The 18,756-nt window shown below is 34.0% G+C and overlaps 1 long non-coding RNA gene across 1 annotated transcript in view; it reads right to left on the reverse strand.

Moving 5' to 3' along the window:
* The window catches only part of LOC119838207, a 31,420-nt gene extending 23,225 nt beyond the window's left edge, over nt 1–8,195 (reverse strand). Inside the window, exon 1 of the long non-coding RNA XR_005288186.1 lies at nt 7,756–8,195. This is a non-coding gene — a long non-coding RNA (uncharacterized LOC119838207). The remainder of the gene's footprint in view (nt 1–7,755) is intronic.
* Between the last annotated feature and the right edge of the window lie 10,561 nt (nt 8,196–18,756).

An 18,756-nucleotide genomic window follows, 5' to 3' on the forward strand; every position in this document is an offset into this window, starting at 1 on the left:
CGCTTTTACGGGGTAAGAGATAAGGAAAGGATTGTCGTCTGGAAATAAGAAATGGATTAGGAAGGGTGAGGAAATCGGAAAAAGGAATCGGGTCTCCGGCTCCCCACTCACCGTACGATACACAGTAGCATGCTACTATGTCACGCCGGTCTTCTGTGGGGGTGTGGTACTTCCCCGGTCCGAGCTGGCGCAATTCGTGCCGAAACGTACTCGACTCCCACATATAATCATTTAGATCAACTGTTTTACCGATTGATTTCATGGACATATTGATAAATATGCTGATTCTACAAACAAACCTCAAGACCTTACACAACTATGTATTTGATAATGTTTTTGACATAAAACATTTTGCTTTAAAAGTTGATACAATAAATAAACCCAAAGGTATTTCAATATCTTTATCCAAATTAATTATTTAGTACCTTTTTATTCCTTGCTACAGCATTTTACGATCAATCTATGATACTAAAACAACAAGTTATTCGGTTAGCAATCGATTAACAACAATAACTTATTTATAATAAAATATATTCGATAGAATCAAACGTTCAAAACAACATTAACACATAAACTATCAAATGTCCCATAAAATGGATAACACGTCCGCTCGGCTCGGCTTCTAACGTGAAAAGGGCCAGCGCGTCACACACACAAAGGGCGGGAGCGCGCGCGCACCCGATTGGTCATTTCAAACAACGCATCTTGCATTCTATGTTCAAACTAATAGAACATTTCTATTGGTCTATATTTTTAAAACGGTTTGTGTATTTTTTTTAATGCAGTTGGTCGTTTTCGGCCGGTGTTGCTATTTTTTGTTTCCGAATAGATGCGTGTGGTTTTTGTACATTTTTATGGTCTATGCCCAAGGTTTTATTGGCTATGAATTTATGTTTTATTGTAAATAGGACCTTTGAGTTTGTATATAGATGTTGAGGCATAGTAATTTTTTATGTTCTTCGACTGAATGTATATGCATATGTGAGTTATGTTTTTGTTGTAATTGGTTTGTTTGTTATTTAAAATACATATTTATGGATTTGAATAGTTTTGTGGAATGTAGGTAACAATACATCGGGTTTTAGTTTTTATTAGAAAGGGATAAATTATTTTGAAATTATCTTATGAAAGCTGTAAAAGTTTAGTTTTTTTTTTTTTGGATTATCTTATATTAAATATCTAAATGAATTTCATATAAATAACGATTGCTGTATAGGCATTTATTAAATTATAAGTGCTTTTAATTTTTAAAGTTTAGGAAACGTTCGGTATAAATATGGATAATAAATCAATTTTTAGCCGCTCAAAAGTCTTTAATGTGAGACACGAAATTCCATAGAGGTATTTATAATCGCATTTATATTATTATTATATCATACTTAATATTGTTTTGTCTGCCTGTCCGTGTTTTCCATCGAAACAGGGTATTCGTTAAATTATTATTAATAGTTTTTTCTCCTATTTTTAGTTTCATAGCATTGAAATGACTTCTAAGTGAGAAATTTTGAAAGAATGTACGTTTTTGAAGTGAAACTTCTTTAGAATCGTTGTGATTTCAAAGCTGATGCAATGGAAAAACGACAGGTAAGAGACACAAATACAAAAATGTGTAGAATGAAGCCGGCAAAGAATGAGACAGAAATATACATACTGTTTTATATATATTCATCTCATGCTTTTGTCGATTTACTGAAGTTTTACTTCTATCGTGTGTGAATCGCACACACACCTTTTTGTAAGTGATAGCAAGGCTGAAAAGACAATCACAACAAGGGCCAGACTTAAGGTCTTTATTTGTTCATATATGTTATCTTATAAACATAATAAGCAGGTACCTACCAATATATGAAACATACAATCATTGAAAAATCTAGGCTATCTAATAGTCTTTTATAGTTAAAGTCAAGTGGTGTACCGTGTACCACAATGATTTGGTTAACTAGCTGCGCCCCGCGGTTTCACCCGTATAAGTCCATATCCCATAGGAATATCGGAATAAAAAGTTGCCTATATGTTATTCCAGTTGTTCAGCTGTCAACGTACCAACTTTCATTGCAATCGGTTCAGTAGTTTTTACGTGAATGAGCAACAAACACACACACATCCTTACAAACTTTCGCATTTATAATATTAGTAGGATTAGTAGGACTAGTAGGATCTTCGAGGCTCTAGAAAATGGATCTATTTATTAATGATCTATTAATGAACCATTGGATACCACCAATTTTCACCAATTTTCAATAGATTTTTTTTATAGCTACAAACGCAATATTTTATGTATGCAATATTCGCGACTCTACCAGATGACGAATCCGCGGGCAAAAGCTTGTATTTCTATAGCTTATGTGGTATTTTGACGCATAACCTACAACACTGCCAAGGAACATCAAAATCCGCTCAGTGGTTTTCGAGTAAACGAGTAACAAACATTCATACATTTTTACAAACTTTCGCGTTAAGAATGTTAGTAGGACTTATACTAAGTTCTTTTTTATATCATAGTCGGCAATGGAGCTGGTGGGTCGCCAGATGGTAAGCACTACCACCGCCCATGGACATTTGGAGAGGCATAAGGTCAATTGCAGACCTTACACCTCTACAAATGGATTACCAACTTCAAATAAAAAAGAGATTAAAAATACTGATAAGTGAAATAAAAGAAAGGACTGGGAAGGGCAAGGAAAAGGATACCGGCTTCCCCTTCAAAAAGCAGTCCCTATATTATCGAACCCACTGCCTCTCTAACCGCTGAGCCACAGCGGCGCAATAACAAATTCATTTTATAACATTATCGGAGTCAATATCCTGAGTGTGGAGGGCACTCACCCAGAGGACATTGATAGCAGAGGACGATCCCTCCCTCAATGCGAAATGACACTGTATTGAACTCAGTATCAGACGTTTCTTTGTTCCATGATACTTATTACACGCTTTTTATTAGCTTCACCTGTACGTTTGTATGTTTGTTTGTAACCGACTTCTTTGGGCGCGATTTTGACCCACTTTAAACGGCCAGATTTCGTTCAAACTTTGTAGATTTATTGAGGACCGATGACAATACACTAATTTGATAAAATTATTCCATTTTTCAATTTGCAAAATATGATTTTTGTTAAAGCGTGTTTTTTAGTTTTTTTTAAATATTATTTATTTTAGTAGCACTTTTGCATTTATTTTAAACAATAAAATAATGTTACTCGTATTGTTAGAATTTGATCTAATTTAAATTAAACTACGTAGCCGTTTTAAATAACAAAAAAAAAATTTCAATGCTATAAAACTAAAAATTTGAAAATTCTTTTTACATCATAAAAAGTTATAAAGAAAAAAATAATACACTCGAATCGAGAACCTACTTTCTTTCAAGTAGGTTATTAAAGAAAGATGTGTTCTGGACAACTAATTGATAGTTTCTATAATCTATACTTATATAGCGTCAGATTATAGTTTGTCTGTTTACCAAATTTCATCAAAATCCGTTCAGTAACAGCGTGATTGACGGATAAACGTCCAAACAAACAAACTTTTATATTTATGATATTAGTGTTATAGTATTTATTTATTTATCCACTTTCTTTTAGAAGCAACTCTACAAAATGTGAACTCACTGAATATATAAAGAAATTATTGAGAAATTAAAGACTTAAACGGATTTTAAACGCGATTTATTCATTATATTATTAATTCGACGTTTCGAACACTTTACAGCGAGCGTGGTCACGGGGAGTATTAAGAAATTATTTAGATACCCATAATTCGAAAAATATCACTTTGTAGGTGTACTTGGTGAAAATTACATCAATATTCGTTCAGTTTTTTTACGTATACCGTTTTTTTATGCAGGTAGCATACAAATGACTTATATCAAAATATGTGTTTCTAGACTCTAGCGTTTCATTTAATATCTATATTATAAACACTAAAGATTTAAATTTATGTAAGTATGTTTGCATGTGTTTGATATGCATTATCTCCGAATCGCTTTACCTAATTTTGAAAAACCTATCACTTATAAAGAACAACGACTAAGTTTTCAATGTGTTTATCCGTTCCAAACATACATACTTGTTTTTCACTTGTATATTATTTTATGCTTTTAATCTAGTTTATTTATATAAACTAGATTAAAAGCATAATATAATATCAGTTTTTTTTTATTTCTTTATAGAAATAAAAAAAAACTGATATTGGGTCCTTGATACTCCGAAATAATAAATTTATTATTATTATCTCTTCATAATCCTATTAGTATTATAAATGCGAAAGTTTGTATGGATGTATGGATGTTTGTTACCCTTCCACGTAAAAACCACTGAACCAATTGCAATGAAATTTGGTACGTAGACAGCTGGATAACTGGAATAGCATATAGGCAACTTTTTATCCCGATATTCCTACGGGATACGGACTTACGCGGGTGAAACCGCGGGGCGCAGCTAGTACATAAGGCCCTTAAGCGGCTTGACGGAACACACTGGGGTTTTGGTCGGTAGGTATCCGACATAACCCATTGCTTTATCTCCGGAGGCCGTGGGTATCTATGCAAGATTTAAAAAATATATAAAAAAAGAGGCTGTGTTACTCCGCAGCGTATGTAAAGTGTATTCGATAAAAGACCTATAGACTAACCACATTGCGGCGATGACCTGCTCTGGATGTTATTAGGCCATTTATTTTAACGCCAATTCAGCGCTGAGCGACAATGTAATGTTTATCAGTATCAAATAACAGCTGATAAAGCTGTATAACAGTATTTGCTGGCAAATTTTTCTGCGGGTGAATGTTTATGTATAAAATATTTGTATTTGTTTTTATTTAAATCGATTTTAATTAGATTCATTGTTACAGGCGTTTTTTTTATTTTCACATGTACGTTTGTATGTTTGTATGCTTGTAACACCAGATTTCATTTAAACTTTGTAAATAAGTCCTTAACCTATACCCTAAAATATTTTACGATTATTTTGTTTGAATTCTTTTCTTCCAAACCTCACTACGACGTTTCAACACCACAAGACTAAGAAGTAAGTAGATAAGTATCAATCTAAACTAATATTATAAAGCTGAAGATTTTGTTTGTTTGTTTGAACGCACCAAGCTTAGGAACCACTGGTCCGATTTGAAAAATTCTTTCATTGTAAGATAGCCCATTCATTGAGGAACGCTATAGGCTAGTATGTACCACGGACGAAGCCGGGGCGGATCGCTAGTATTTTAAGCATTCTGATACCTCATCACATCTTTAACTCTAATATAAAATTACTAGGTTAGTCGCATAGCCTCTTAATGAAACGTCTTAAGTTCAGGTTTATGATAGCTCTTATTCGAAGTGTCTATGTCTAGTGTCTAGATGTTAATATTTATCAAAGCGGTACGCCCCGGCTGCGCGCGTGGTAAGTACAAATGTGCCTGTCGCTCAGTGAAGTTGCAGCTTTCTAATGGCGAAAGAATTTTTAAAATCGGTCTAGTAGTTTCTGTGTAAAAACATTACCAACATACATCCATAACACAAATGTTTCCTTTGTGTATTTAAAGATTTAAATTATCACTAGCTGCACCCGTCAAACGCTGTTCTGCCTTACTCTGATCATTTAGAGGTATGAAAAATAGATATTAGCCGATTCTCAAACGTACCCGATATGCACACAAAATTTCATAAGAATCGGTCAATCCGTTTCGGAGGAGTATGGCAACGAAAACTGTGACACGAGAATTTTATATATTAGAAAGATATTATATGATTCAGAGTCAGACGTATTTTCCCACCAATTGTGGGTAGCTTTTTTTTTCGTTTATTATTTTTTGCTGGACTAAAAAGGTTTTATAGAAAACTTTCGAAATTACAAATTTAATTCGAAATTTAAAAGTAATGTGTGGCGTAGTGAATAGATAATATGATACCATATTGGGATAGGATATATAGAGGATTGAGGATTTCCTTCCTACTTCCTTATTTTAAGGTTTCTATAACCAAAGAGTAAAACGCCCCATTACTGAGACTTCGCTGTCCATCTGTATGCTTGTTTGTCTGTCTGCATGTAACCAGGGTGTATCTCATGATGCAATAGACAGTTGAAAATTCCAGAGATAATGTTGTTATTAATTGAGGGCTAATCTCAGGAATTGCTAGACCGATTTGATAAAAAAAAAATTCAGTAATAAATTATCAATTTATTGAGGAAGCCATGAGTCTATGAAGACTGCAATTTAACATGTGTAACGTGAATAAAACCGCGGGGCAAAGTTAGTCTACATTTTTATATTATTAAGAGGAAACTTTTGTCTTTTTGTATGTTTGTAACGTTTTCAAGCAAAAACAAGTGGAGCGATTGCGAAAATTCTTTCACCATTAGAAATATGCAACTTCAGTGACATAGGCTATATATGTACCACGGGCGAAGCCGGGGTGAACAGCTGATAGGTTATAATAGTAGTATATAAGACATCCTATCTTTCGTTATAGAAATGTAACAGACGGTACAGTCTCTGTGTCTGTATGGGTTGATCTATGAAATTAATGTACAGATTTTTTTTATGTCATGGTAAGCGATTACCACCGCCCATGAACATTCGCAAAGGTAGTACCTCAATGAATGCGCTGCCTGCTTTTATGTGGTAAGGGAAAAGGAAAGGATTAAGGACTGGAACGAAGGAATGGACTAGGACGGGTGAGGAAAAGGAAACGGGCCAATATATAGATTCAATAAAAGCGAATTGGGTCAACTAAATTTTAGATCACAATTGGCTATATTTATAACAAAACTGGCTTTTGCCCGCGACTTTGTACGCGTTTATTCGGAGTTGATTAATATATATTATTACACATATAGACCTTCCCCTTCCATTTTATCTATTAAAAAAACCCCATCAACATCCGCAGCATATAGTTTTAAATATTTAAGCATACATAGGGACATAGGGACAGAGAAAGCGACTTTGTCTTATACCACGTAATGATAAAATTATATAAAATGTTTATGTAATTGTGAGACATTTTAAACGTATAGGCGTAAGGTTTAAACAGACTGTTATAAACGATTAAATATTTGCTGGCCTTGCATTTTGATATCAATTGTATAAGTATAATTTCATTGTCACCAGTATGACCTCATTTGACGTGTTAAAGGTAAATATTTCTAGAAAATTTAATGACTAATAAGATAGTCTGAACTCTACATAACCTAGATATATTAATAACAATTAGTTATGTACCCATAGAGTTCTAGAGATGTTAATCAAAGCGGTTTTATTATTTATATTCTTGGTGTTTGTATTTAATTAAATTTTGTACTAGTAAAGCCAAGTTAAAATAAGATTATATAATTGAAATTACGTCACAAAATTTTAAAAATACTATATCTCGTTATTTGCAGCCAGCACAGATTTTTAAACCGATTATAATTATGAAGAGTTATTTGTAATATTAAATTATATTAAACCTCTTTAGTAAGACGTGGACGCCGATTTTCAAAATGGCGTATCTTAAGTACTGTATCTTAACATGACGTAATGCATTTAAAATACTTTTCCTTCGTACATTTCTCTATAAATACATTTTGTTAACATTAAATTATATTTTTTTTTACACATAAAATAATAAAGCGGACATTTAGTCGCAAAAATACTGGCACATTGATTCGTATCTAATTAAAAAACTGTTCCTTGGAGCAGATGTTTCATTGTCGAAAAAAAAAAACGATTTCCAACATGGCGTTCGTACATGTTCCGAATTCAAAAATTGGAAAGCGCACTTACATAGCATCAATATGGCGGCGGAGAAAGAATCGTTTATCCGAGTTTCCTTCACTGTCCATAGCGATATTGCCGCGGTTTTGTACGTTTTCAAACACTGGGGATTGGGATATTTGATTTTTTTGTTTGATTTTTGATGTTTTGTAAGTAAAGCGAGCGAGAATGCAGTCACTCGGATGCACTGAAGAGTACTGACCTAGGGCCGATGCAGCGCGCAGGGCGCGCACACAAATGCACCGCACACACACTCGCAACCCGTGTAATCGACTTTAAGCTTTATAACCTCAAAAAGAAGGTTTTATATATACTTTAATGTTATATGCAGCGTAGCAACAGAAAGCTAGCGGCGAGGTTTAAGTTAAAATTGTGATTGTGAGAAATTACAGAAATTTCGAGACGCACGGAGCTTTATTAAATAAAATCGATTGATCCTAGAACATGGCAGGGACGGAAATAGATTCGTGCTTTGTTATAGTTAATTTAATTAGAGTTAAATATATTCAGTAGTTAAAATAATGAAGAAACCTTTAGACTATTACTGGACTTAGTTCTAATCACGTGACTCCATAGAATTTTCATTGATTGCAATACGTTTACGTGTTATAAAACAAAGTCATTTCCCATCGTCAGTCCCTATTCGATCTAAAACGTCACAACGGATTTTGATGCGACTTTTTTAATAGTGATAAAAGAGGAAGATTTATATGTGTAAAACTTGAATTTATGTGTAAAAATTGCATGTGTGCAAAGCCAGGGCGGGTCGCTTGTTTATCAAGAAAATTATTCAATTAAGATATATTTTATCTTAAGCAATTTATAGTAATTAGAAGATTAATGATAGCTATCCTTTATTTTTAAACCAGCTGCGCCCCGCGGTTTCACCCGCGTAAGTCCGTATCCCGTAGGAATATCGGGATAAAAAGTTGCCTATATGTTATTCCAGTTGTCCAGCTGTCTACGTGCCAAATTTCATTGCAATCGGTTCAGTGGTTTTTGCGTGAAAGAGCAACAAACGCACACACATCCTTACAAACTTTCGCATTTATAATATTAGTAGGATTATATTATGTTATACGCATTCTTGTTGTGAATGCAAACATCATACTAATTGATAAAACAGAAATAGTCATATTCAGGGATACGTTATTTACCTTGCAATATAATTTATACTAATATTATAAATCTGAAGAATTTGTTTGTTTATTTGAACGCACTTATCTCAGGAACTACTGCTCCGATTTGAAAAATTCTTTCATTGTAAGAAATAAATTTATTGTCTATAAACACACAGCACCGCACATACACAAAAACCCTAAGTACCAAAAAAAAATATATATATATATCTCCATAAATAATTTATAACTAATATCTAGAATAAAAACTAACAAAAAAGAACAAACAAAAAAAAAACGAAAGTAAAAATAGTTTACTGTGCGGCTTGATATGTTAGATAGCTCATTTATTGAGGAAGGCTATAGGCTATATATATACCACGAGCGAGGCCGGGGCGGACCGCTAGTATCACATACGAGGGTTCATTGATATAACCCACTATCATAAGCATTATAATAGGATAAGAAACATAAGAAAAGAATTAAAAGAGAGATACAGAACAATATTAAGAAGAGACAGGGCAAGGCAATTAAATCATCATCATCATCAGCGAATATTTGTCCCCATTGGGACAGGGACATTTGTTCACGACGGTTCAGGCTACAACCTGTGGCCAAGTGTGGGCAGATGTCACATGTAGGGATGTATACATTTGCATCTGGTCCATGCCTGATTCCATGATGTTTTCCCTCACCGTTTGGAGCTGTAGTGATGAACTGGGTTCAGATGAATTAATAAATCTATAAAATTCGTTTAAAGCAGTGGTGGCTCAGTGGTGAGAACCTCGAACTTCAAAATCGATAAGCCGGGGTTCGAGACCGGGCGAGCGTGAAGGAAATAAATTGATTTTTCAATGTATCTGAACATGTGGATAACATCACCACTTAAAACGGTGAAGGAAAACATCGTGAGGAAACCAGCATGTCCGAGAATTAAAAGTTCGACGACATGTGAGATCTGCCAACCCGCACTTGGCCAGCGTGCTGGATTATGGCCTGAACCCTCATAGGAGGCCTGTGTCCCAGCAGTGGGAATATGTATGGGCTGATCATGATGATAAAATTCGTTTAGTCTTAAGATTTTCATACGATTTTAAGACACTTAGAAATTATAACATACACATGAAGAACCTTTAATGAACCGACTTCATACAAGGGGGGAGGTTCTCAATTCGACTGTATGTTTTAGCCTTGTTACATCCGAACTTTCGACAGGGTAAACGGATTTTGATGAATCATTTTCATTTGAAAGCCTGTGCCTCCCGTGTGATCACATTAAAATTGATTTGTTTGGTTTCTTTTTTAGTAATTATTGTTTTTCTGTCATTCTTAGGGTAAATAACTTAAAAGCGAATATGCGATGCATAAAATAGAAGGTTCTTATAAGAAACAAAATGTAAATAAATAAAAGAAATTAAATAGAAATGCTTATAAGAAATCAAAACCAACTATTAAATATAACATTCTAAAAATATAACACATTTCAATAATTGAATTAAGTACAAGGAATATCTTTTATACTTTTTCAGTTTTTTGATCCGTATTATATTGAAATATTTATATTTAATTCAAACTTTGTACACTCAAGGATCGGTGACAATACAATAATTTCATGAGTATATCTTATTATGATGATAAATATCGCCCAGATTATGTAATTACCTTACTTACATGCAAGTGAGGAAATATGTGATAGAATCTAAAACTAATAATACTAATAGACATTGAAGATTTAACTGTTTCTTTTACGTATTTCAACAACATCGCTTCTAAAATAATAAAATATATGAATTATCTTCATGCTTCTTATTGTTGATTATAACATTTTTTTATTTATTTTAAGCGTAATTAAAATAAGCTTTTAAAACCAAATTAGCCCCTACCAATAAAATAAAGCCTAGTTTGAATTTTTGAATGCGGTAATCTCAGGAACTGCTGGACCGATTTCAAAAATACTTTCACCGTTGATTAGTACGTAATCTCTGAATGTTCAATGCTATCTAAGTACCACGGGTCAAGCCGGGGTGCACCGCTAGTTGTTTGTTATAACGTTTATTATTTCTTTCAAATCGTTATTTAAATTCGCTTCTCAAAACATATCGGTTAAATAAACGAATCTTTGTAAATCTTAATATGACTAAACTTCATTTTATTTTGTCTTCCTGAAAATTATTTCCAGACTGCATACAGCGCCATCTAGCCACAACATAAGCAAGTTTGTAACACTTAAAGTCGTTTCGCTAAAAGCAAATTTATATATAACCTACTAGCTGCGCCCCGCGATTTCACCCGCGTAAGTCCGTATCCCGTAGGAATATCGGGATAAAAAGTTACCTATATGTTATTCCAGTTGTCCAGCTGTCTACGTACCAAAACTCATTGCAATCGGTTCAGCAGTTTTTGCGTGAAAGAGCAACAAACGCACACACATCCTTACACACTTTCGCATTTATAATACTAGCTGCGCCCCGCGGTTTCAAACGCGTAAGTCCGTATCCCGTAGGAATATCGGGATAAAAACTTGCCTATATGTTATTCCAGTTGTCCAGCTGTCTACGTACCAAATTTCATTGCAATCGGTTCAGTAGTATTTGCGTGAAAGAGCAACAAACGCACACACATCCTTAGAAACTTTCGCATTTATAACATTAGTAGGATATGAGTAAAGAATAATGAAGCCTGAAGTTGATGAATTAATTTTCATAACTGTATAAGATATTTTCTTTATTATGTAGCTTTATATTGGGAATGGAGCACGCTTCAGCACGAATTGGGCCACCCACCCACCTCCACAGGAGAACGGCATGAAATAGTTAGTATGTTTCGTTCGGTGAGCGGGGAGCCCGAAGCCCGTATCCTTTTTCTCTCCCCTCCCTTCCTTTAGCCGTTAAAACTCTTATCCATTAAAAGCTGGAAACGCATTGTCAGAGGCACTATGTACATTTTCATAGGCAATCATGATCGTATACCATCAGACGAACCTTTAGTTCATTTGCCTGCTTTTACAGAAAAAATTATAGAACTTATAATGACTTACGTCATTATAACTCTATATTCTAGCTCTAGCATTCACTAACTCTACATTCCTACTAATACACAACGTAATATGATATTTTTAGATACAATATACTCCAATATATTTAATGTTAATTTATAATTAGTTATTGTTTGCTTTTAAAGAAACAATGCTATTTCATAGGCCACAAAATGGGACAGCTCTACAATGTCTCGTTACGCTCTCCCATATTTTAATACTAATACTTTCAGCAATCTAAAGACTCTTGTATAGTATCTAAAGACTCTTGTATTGTATATGTAGAGTGATGTAGAGTTTACACCCTGACATCGGTCTGCATAGTTTATCATAAAATATAAATACATACACGTAAATTAATATAAAAAATAAATGTAAAGTGAGAGAGTTAATAAAAATCAACAATTCGATATTGAACTAAAGTTGTAACGATATATTATCTTTAACCAGCTTTAAGTATCGTTTAGGATACATGAGACATTCGAATAAGCCAATTTTCCTTTTAATATAGAAAAAATATGTTATTCATCATACAATGTAGAGTCGTATAAAGTTAACTTTATCATACTTATCACATACAAGCACTAATGTTTTCTCCATCCATCCATCATCAGCCCATATATGTTCCCACTGCTGGGACACAGGCCTTCTATGAGGGTTCAGGCCATAATCCACCACGCTGGCCAAGTGCGGGTTGACAGATGTCACATGTCGTCGAACTTTTGATTCTTGGACATGTCGTTTTCCTCACTATGTTTTCCTTCACCGTTGTTGGCAGTGGTGATGTTATCCATACGTGCAGAAAAATTGAAAAATCAATTTATTTCCTGCACGCTTGCCCGTTCTCGAACCCCGACTTATCGATTTTGAAGTCCCAGTATCTCACCACTGAGCCACCACTGCTACATTAATTTTTACTTATAATCAAATGAGGTGAAACTCTCATGAAGTGGTATTATCATGCTTTAAATTAATCTATTTTATCTCGTTATACTCGTATCTGCGATGCCGTAGTGCCAGAAGACAGGTCATCATCATCATCAGCCTATACATGTATTTCACTACTGGCAAAGGCCTCCTATGAGGCCATGATCACCACGTGGGCCAAGTGCGGGTTGTCAGATGTCAAATATCTTAGAACTTTTGAATCTTTGACTTGCTGGTTTCTTCACGATGTTTTCTATCACCGTTTCGAGCAGTGATAATAAATAGATAGAAAAATCTTTTGAATTCTATCACGCTCGTCCGGTTTCGAACCCTCTACTATTCTATTGAAATCCTACTCCCTAACCACTGAGCCAGCACTAGTTTTAGGAACAGATACGCTTTCTAAAATAGACATATCTATACTTCAGTTCTATGTTAATAATATAAAATCGTCTATAATATTACCCTTACTAGACGTCTATCAACCGACGTCAAAAAGGGAGTATTTGGTGTTTGTTGCTTTAAATTTGGTACGTAGATAGCTGGATAACTGGGATAACACATAGGCAACTTCTTATCCCGATATTCTTACGGCGTACAGGCTTACGCGGGTGAAGACGCGGGGCGCAGCTAATATATTAGGCTTCACCAGTAGTACAAATACGGTCTATATCCACACGTGATCCATCTGTGAAATAATTCTTGCAATCCAGTAGTTCCTGATATTAGCGCGTTCAAACACACACACTTAAGCTTTATATTATTAGTATAGATTGTGTTACATACATACGTGTGCGTCACCTTCAGAAAGTTATCCAAGTGATAACTTATGACCTCCAATGCACTGTTCCGATGCACTATCATATAAATAACTTACAATATAACATAATTAAAGGCAGTTTTAAACTGTATTCAAACAGTTATTAATAGAATTAATAGAGTTAGAATTATTAGAGTTCTTAGAGTTAGAATTATTAGAGTTAGAATTATTAGAGTTCTTATAGAAGCGCTGTTGAATTCACATAGTTTTAACATTTACCACCGGTTCGGAAAGCAGTTTCTACAGAGAAGAGGCGACAAGAAACTCTGTACAATCTTACTAATCCTACTAATATTATAAATGCGAAAGTTTGTAAGGATGTGTGTGTGTTTGTTGCTCTTTCACGCAAACACTACTGAACCGATTGCAATGAAATTTGGTACGTAGACAGCTAGATAACTGGAATAACATATAGGCAACTCTTTATCTCGCGGGTGAAACCGCGGGGCGCAGCTAGTCATTTATAATTGGTATAAATATATTTTAAATCATATGATATCCAGCAACCCGTATTTGCTCAGCATAGTTGATTAATGAAGTCTATGGCTTCATCTATTTACTTCTGCAATAGCAACAAATCGGGCTTCGGGCTGATGATGATGATGATGATGATTATTTTAAGTATATTGACATTATTATTAATTGGTAGTATAATAAAATAACTCCTACTACTATATAAACTATAATGAAAAATTCTTCAAATACAATGAGGCTTTTAAACAAAGTAAATAGTTCTGGTTTAGCCTCACTTGTAAAAGTAAATGATTGAAATTATTTAAATGCTTTATTTTGATTTCTTAAAAGATTTTAAAATGTTTGTATGTATGCATAGTTTAGATGTTTAATTTTACGAGAATTCTTCATATCATTTTAAAACTAATATTATAAATGCGAAAGTTTGTAAGGATGTGTCTGTTGCTCTTTCACGCAAAAACTATTGAACCGATTGCAATGAAGTTCGTTAAGTAGATAGCTGGACAACTGGAATAACATATAGGCAACTTTTTATCCCAATATTCCTACGGGATACGGACTTACGCGGGTGAAACCGCGGGGCGCAGCTAGTCATTTTATAATGCAATGTCACTCAATTGAGGTGATTCTAACACCTCTGAAGTTAAACCTAGTGAATTACTTATAATAATATAGTGTGAGTTAAGCAAATATAAAGATAAAAACACACCTTTTTTCCATCTTAATTGGGTAAGTGTCAGTGTGATAGGGTCTTTACCTACTTTAAAATTATACAGAATTGACCAATGGCATAATCGTCCAGAGGAAGTATATATGAAACTATATAAGATCTCTAGAAACCATTAATGCTGATAAATTTTAGACTCTCAATGAAAGCTTATCAGAATTAGTTCTGCTGTTTCGAAATAACGATGAAAAAACATTTTTTACACAAGTCTGGAATACATATGAATGTAATAAAGATTCAGGGGTGACAAAGGCCACTTTTTCTTGGAAATATATTTAAATATCCAATATCTATATGGTATAGTAGTTTATATATTTAATAATGTATGTATATATTTAATGGTATTAGCAGTTCTTTCCTATAATTTGTTGATATCTCTAAAATTTACCCCATACCAAAGAAAAAATACAAGCATAAGCTGATACTTACCAAACCTCACACCGTATAGAAACAAACTTGCTTAAAAATATTATCGTTAATGTTATTAATTGACTATCTCTTCCAACCCTAAGTACCAAGGTCGAACAAACTGGGCCCAGTACAGCGCCTTGCGAGACTCCGCTCGAAAAAAACAAACAAAAATCGAGACTTGCTCGCTTATCAATTATTCTCCGACCAGTTTTATGCTTGTAAGTGAAATGCGTCGCCGACAGTGCGATATTGAAGCTTATAGCGTTCGCAATATGCGCTATTTTGGTGTGCAATTGTGTCAAAGGCCTTGGTGAGGTAAGACAAAAGTGGGGTGTAGTTAAATTACGCTGTTGCTATGTGCGCGTTTGTGCGTGCAATCTAAGCTGGTTACTTTATTTCGAGCTGTATCTAGATTGTGTTTATCTATAAAAATAACATTACTTTTACGTTGATTAATTATCGTCACCTACGTTTAATACGAAAAAAGGTTTTTTCAGCTTGTTTGTTTTAAGAGTAAGAGTTAAAGTCACATTAATGTTTATAATGATTTTATCAACAAATTATGATTATTGTATAGTTTTTATACCAGTTATGACATATACAAAAATGATACACACAGTTAGATAAAAAAGCAGTCATATAGCTTAAAACGATTTCTATCAGATAACACATAAGTAAGAGAAGGTGTCTATCTAGCTTACAAGATGTCTATTTTTAATAATAATTGAAATTATATTTCATCCTTACGTACAAACACAAGAAAAATATAGCATCCGTAAGTTATCCTAAAATCGATCAATATAATTAATTTATTAACTTTAATTAGCGTTTTTGTGACCGTATGTATGTGAATTATATTTTCTATTGGAGAGGAAACCACTTCATTTCTCTGATATTGAAATGGGAACAATTGACAGCAATGTACTACCAAACACCAAAAGTATCACGTCACTGAAAATCTGCGGATTATGACAGGATTATGACATAGTATTGTCTAGAGAGTAGAGGAAATAAATTAGTAAGAAAGTTAACTGGGAAAAAACATTTTTAAAATGGTGATCTAATATATATATAAGAATAATTGGCATGTTAATTATACAAATGTAATAAACGTGAAGTTTTAATGTATGTTTCAATATCATTGAAGGATGAACTATTTTCTACTATAACTATATAACTTATACTTATATACTTATACTTATATAACTAATAATGTATACAGTTACTTAATTTTGAACAAATTTGAACTACATTTATCTAGTATTTTCTTGTGTTTGATTTTACGCGAGTATTATACATTTAGAAATTAAAGACTTTTTATGGGGAGTCTCCCCGTGACCACGCTCGCTGTAAAGTGTTCGAAACGTCGGGTTAATAATATAATGAATAAATCGCGTTTAAAATCCGTTTAAAAGTCTTTAATTTCTAAATACATTTATCTAGGAAGGAGACAGGTTCATTTCTAAATTAGCATATAATCCCCGTCAAATGCCATTTTAGGTGAATGAATGATCTGTTATTAGGTATTAACTTATTGTATCTTATTAAAAACCTTCTATGTAGTTTTATACATACCCAGGGCCAAACAAACGCATTTATACAAGACAAGCGGTGATGCTTAAGCATATCCTACTATCCTATCCTACTAATATTATAAATTCGAAAGTTTGTAAGGATGTGCGTGCGTTTGTTGCTCTTTCACGCAAAAACTGCTGAACCGATTGCAATGAAATTTGGTACGTAGACAGCTGGACAACTGGAATAACATATAGGTAAATTTTTATTCCGATATTCCTACGGGATACGGACTTACGCGGGTGAAACCGCGGGGCGCAGCTAGTAATAACATAAATTAATGCAAACCTATACTATATTAAATTTTCTTTCTTATGTTGCAATATATGACGTGGTGTTCCTATTGTGATAGCTTGGAAGTTGTCCAGCTGTCTACGTACCAAATTGCATTGCAATCGGTTCAGTAATTTTGCGTGAAAGAGCAACAAACACACACACTTCTCCTTACAAACTTTCGCATTTATAATATAAGTAGGATTACTATTAATTTTTGTGTAAAATATAATTAATACAAAATTTCTTACTTAAATAGCTGTTAGCTGCTGTGAAATGTTATTTTAATTGTAAAAAAAAGTGAAGTCCCGTGTCCCCTAGTGGGGTATGGGGCAGATGATATACATCTGTTTCACTGATCGATTTTCTTTACGGACAAGTAGGTGACAGCCTTCTGTGTCCTGCCAGACCGAAACATTTTTTTTTGTGCGTCCCCACCGGGAATCGAACCCAGGACCCCTCGGTTCTAAGCTCACGCGTTAACCACTGTACCAAGGAGGCGGTTATTTTAATTAGTAGTGGTTTAATTATGACAGCACTAAATCTATGTTTGCTATTTGATAAAACTTTCCATCCATGTTACCCGTGTATGTAACGTTGGTGATCCTTAATGTAATCTATATACATACTAGCTGCGCCCCGCGGTTTCACCCGCGTAAGTCCGTATCCCGTAGGAATATCGGGATAAAAAATAGATGTTGGCCGATTCTCAGACCTACCCAATATGCTTACCAAATTTCAGAGGAATCGGTCAAGCCGTTTCGGAGGAGTATGGCAACGAAAACTGTGACACGAGAATTTTATATATATAGATAGATATACATATATACATATATACATATATACATATATACATATATACATATAATAAATCTGTAGAAGTCATTTTTGTACATTGAAAAAATTTGAAAAAACAAATAGCCAGTGTGTGAAAAGATAACTAACAGAACCCATTTCCATGATTTTTGAAATTTTCGTCTGTTTGTCTGTTTGTTTGTGCGCACATCACGTAAAATCTACGAAGTAAGCAGACAATGTTTATATACAAAAATTATACGTAACTTGATGTATAATTTAGTTTTTGTTTCATCGAAATCGGTTTACTCTATCACAAGATATGATTAATTCGATATTCCTACGTGATACGGACTTACACGGGTGAAACCGCGGGGCGCAGCTAGTAAATAAATAAATAAGGTGGGAAATCTAACTGTGGTTCGCCCAGTATCCAGCGATCACCACTGCCCATGCATCCACCTGAACCCTTGTAAAAGTGTTGGCTTTTAAACACAAAACTAGCTGTGACCCGCGGTTGAAACCGCGTAAGTCCGTATCCCGTAGGAATATCGGTATAAAAAGTGCCTGTGTGTTATTTCAGTTGTCCAGCTATCTACGAAGCAAAATAGTATTATTATTCACCAATAGATGTCAGGAAAAAAAAACACGAATAAAACACGAATATGACATTTTCTAAAAAAAAATTCCTAGCTAGATCGATTTATCGCCCCCGAAACCCCCTGTATACTAAATTTCATGAAAATCGTTGGAGCCGATTCCGAGATTCCAATTATATATATATATATACAAGAATTGCTCGTTTAAAGGTATAAGACTAGATACAATCTAAACTATAGAAAAAGCTTATTATTTG

The sequence above is a fragment of the Zerene cesonia genome, unplaced genomic scaffold (genome assembly GCF_012273895.1).
Source record: "Zerene cesonia ecotype Mississippi unplaced genomic scaffold, Zerene_cesonia_1.1 Zces_u001, whole genome shotgun sequence".
Lineage (NCBI taxonomy): Eukaryota > Metazoa > Arthropoda > Insecta > Lepidoptera > Pieridae > Zerene > Zerene cesonia.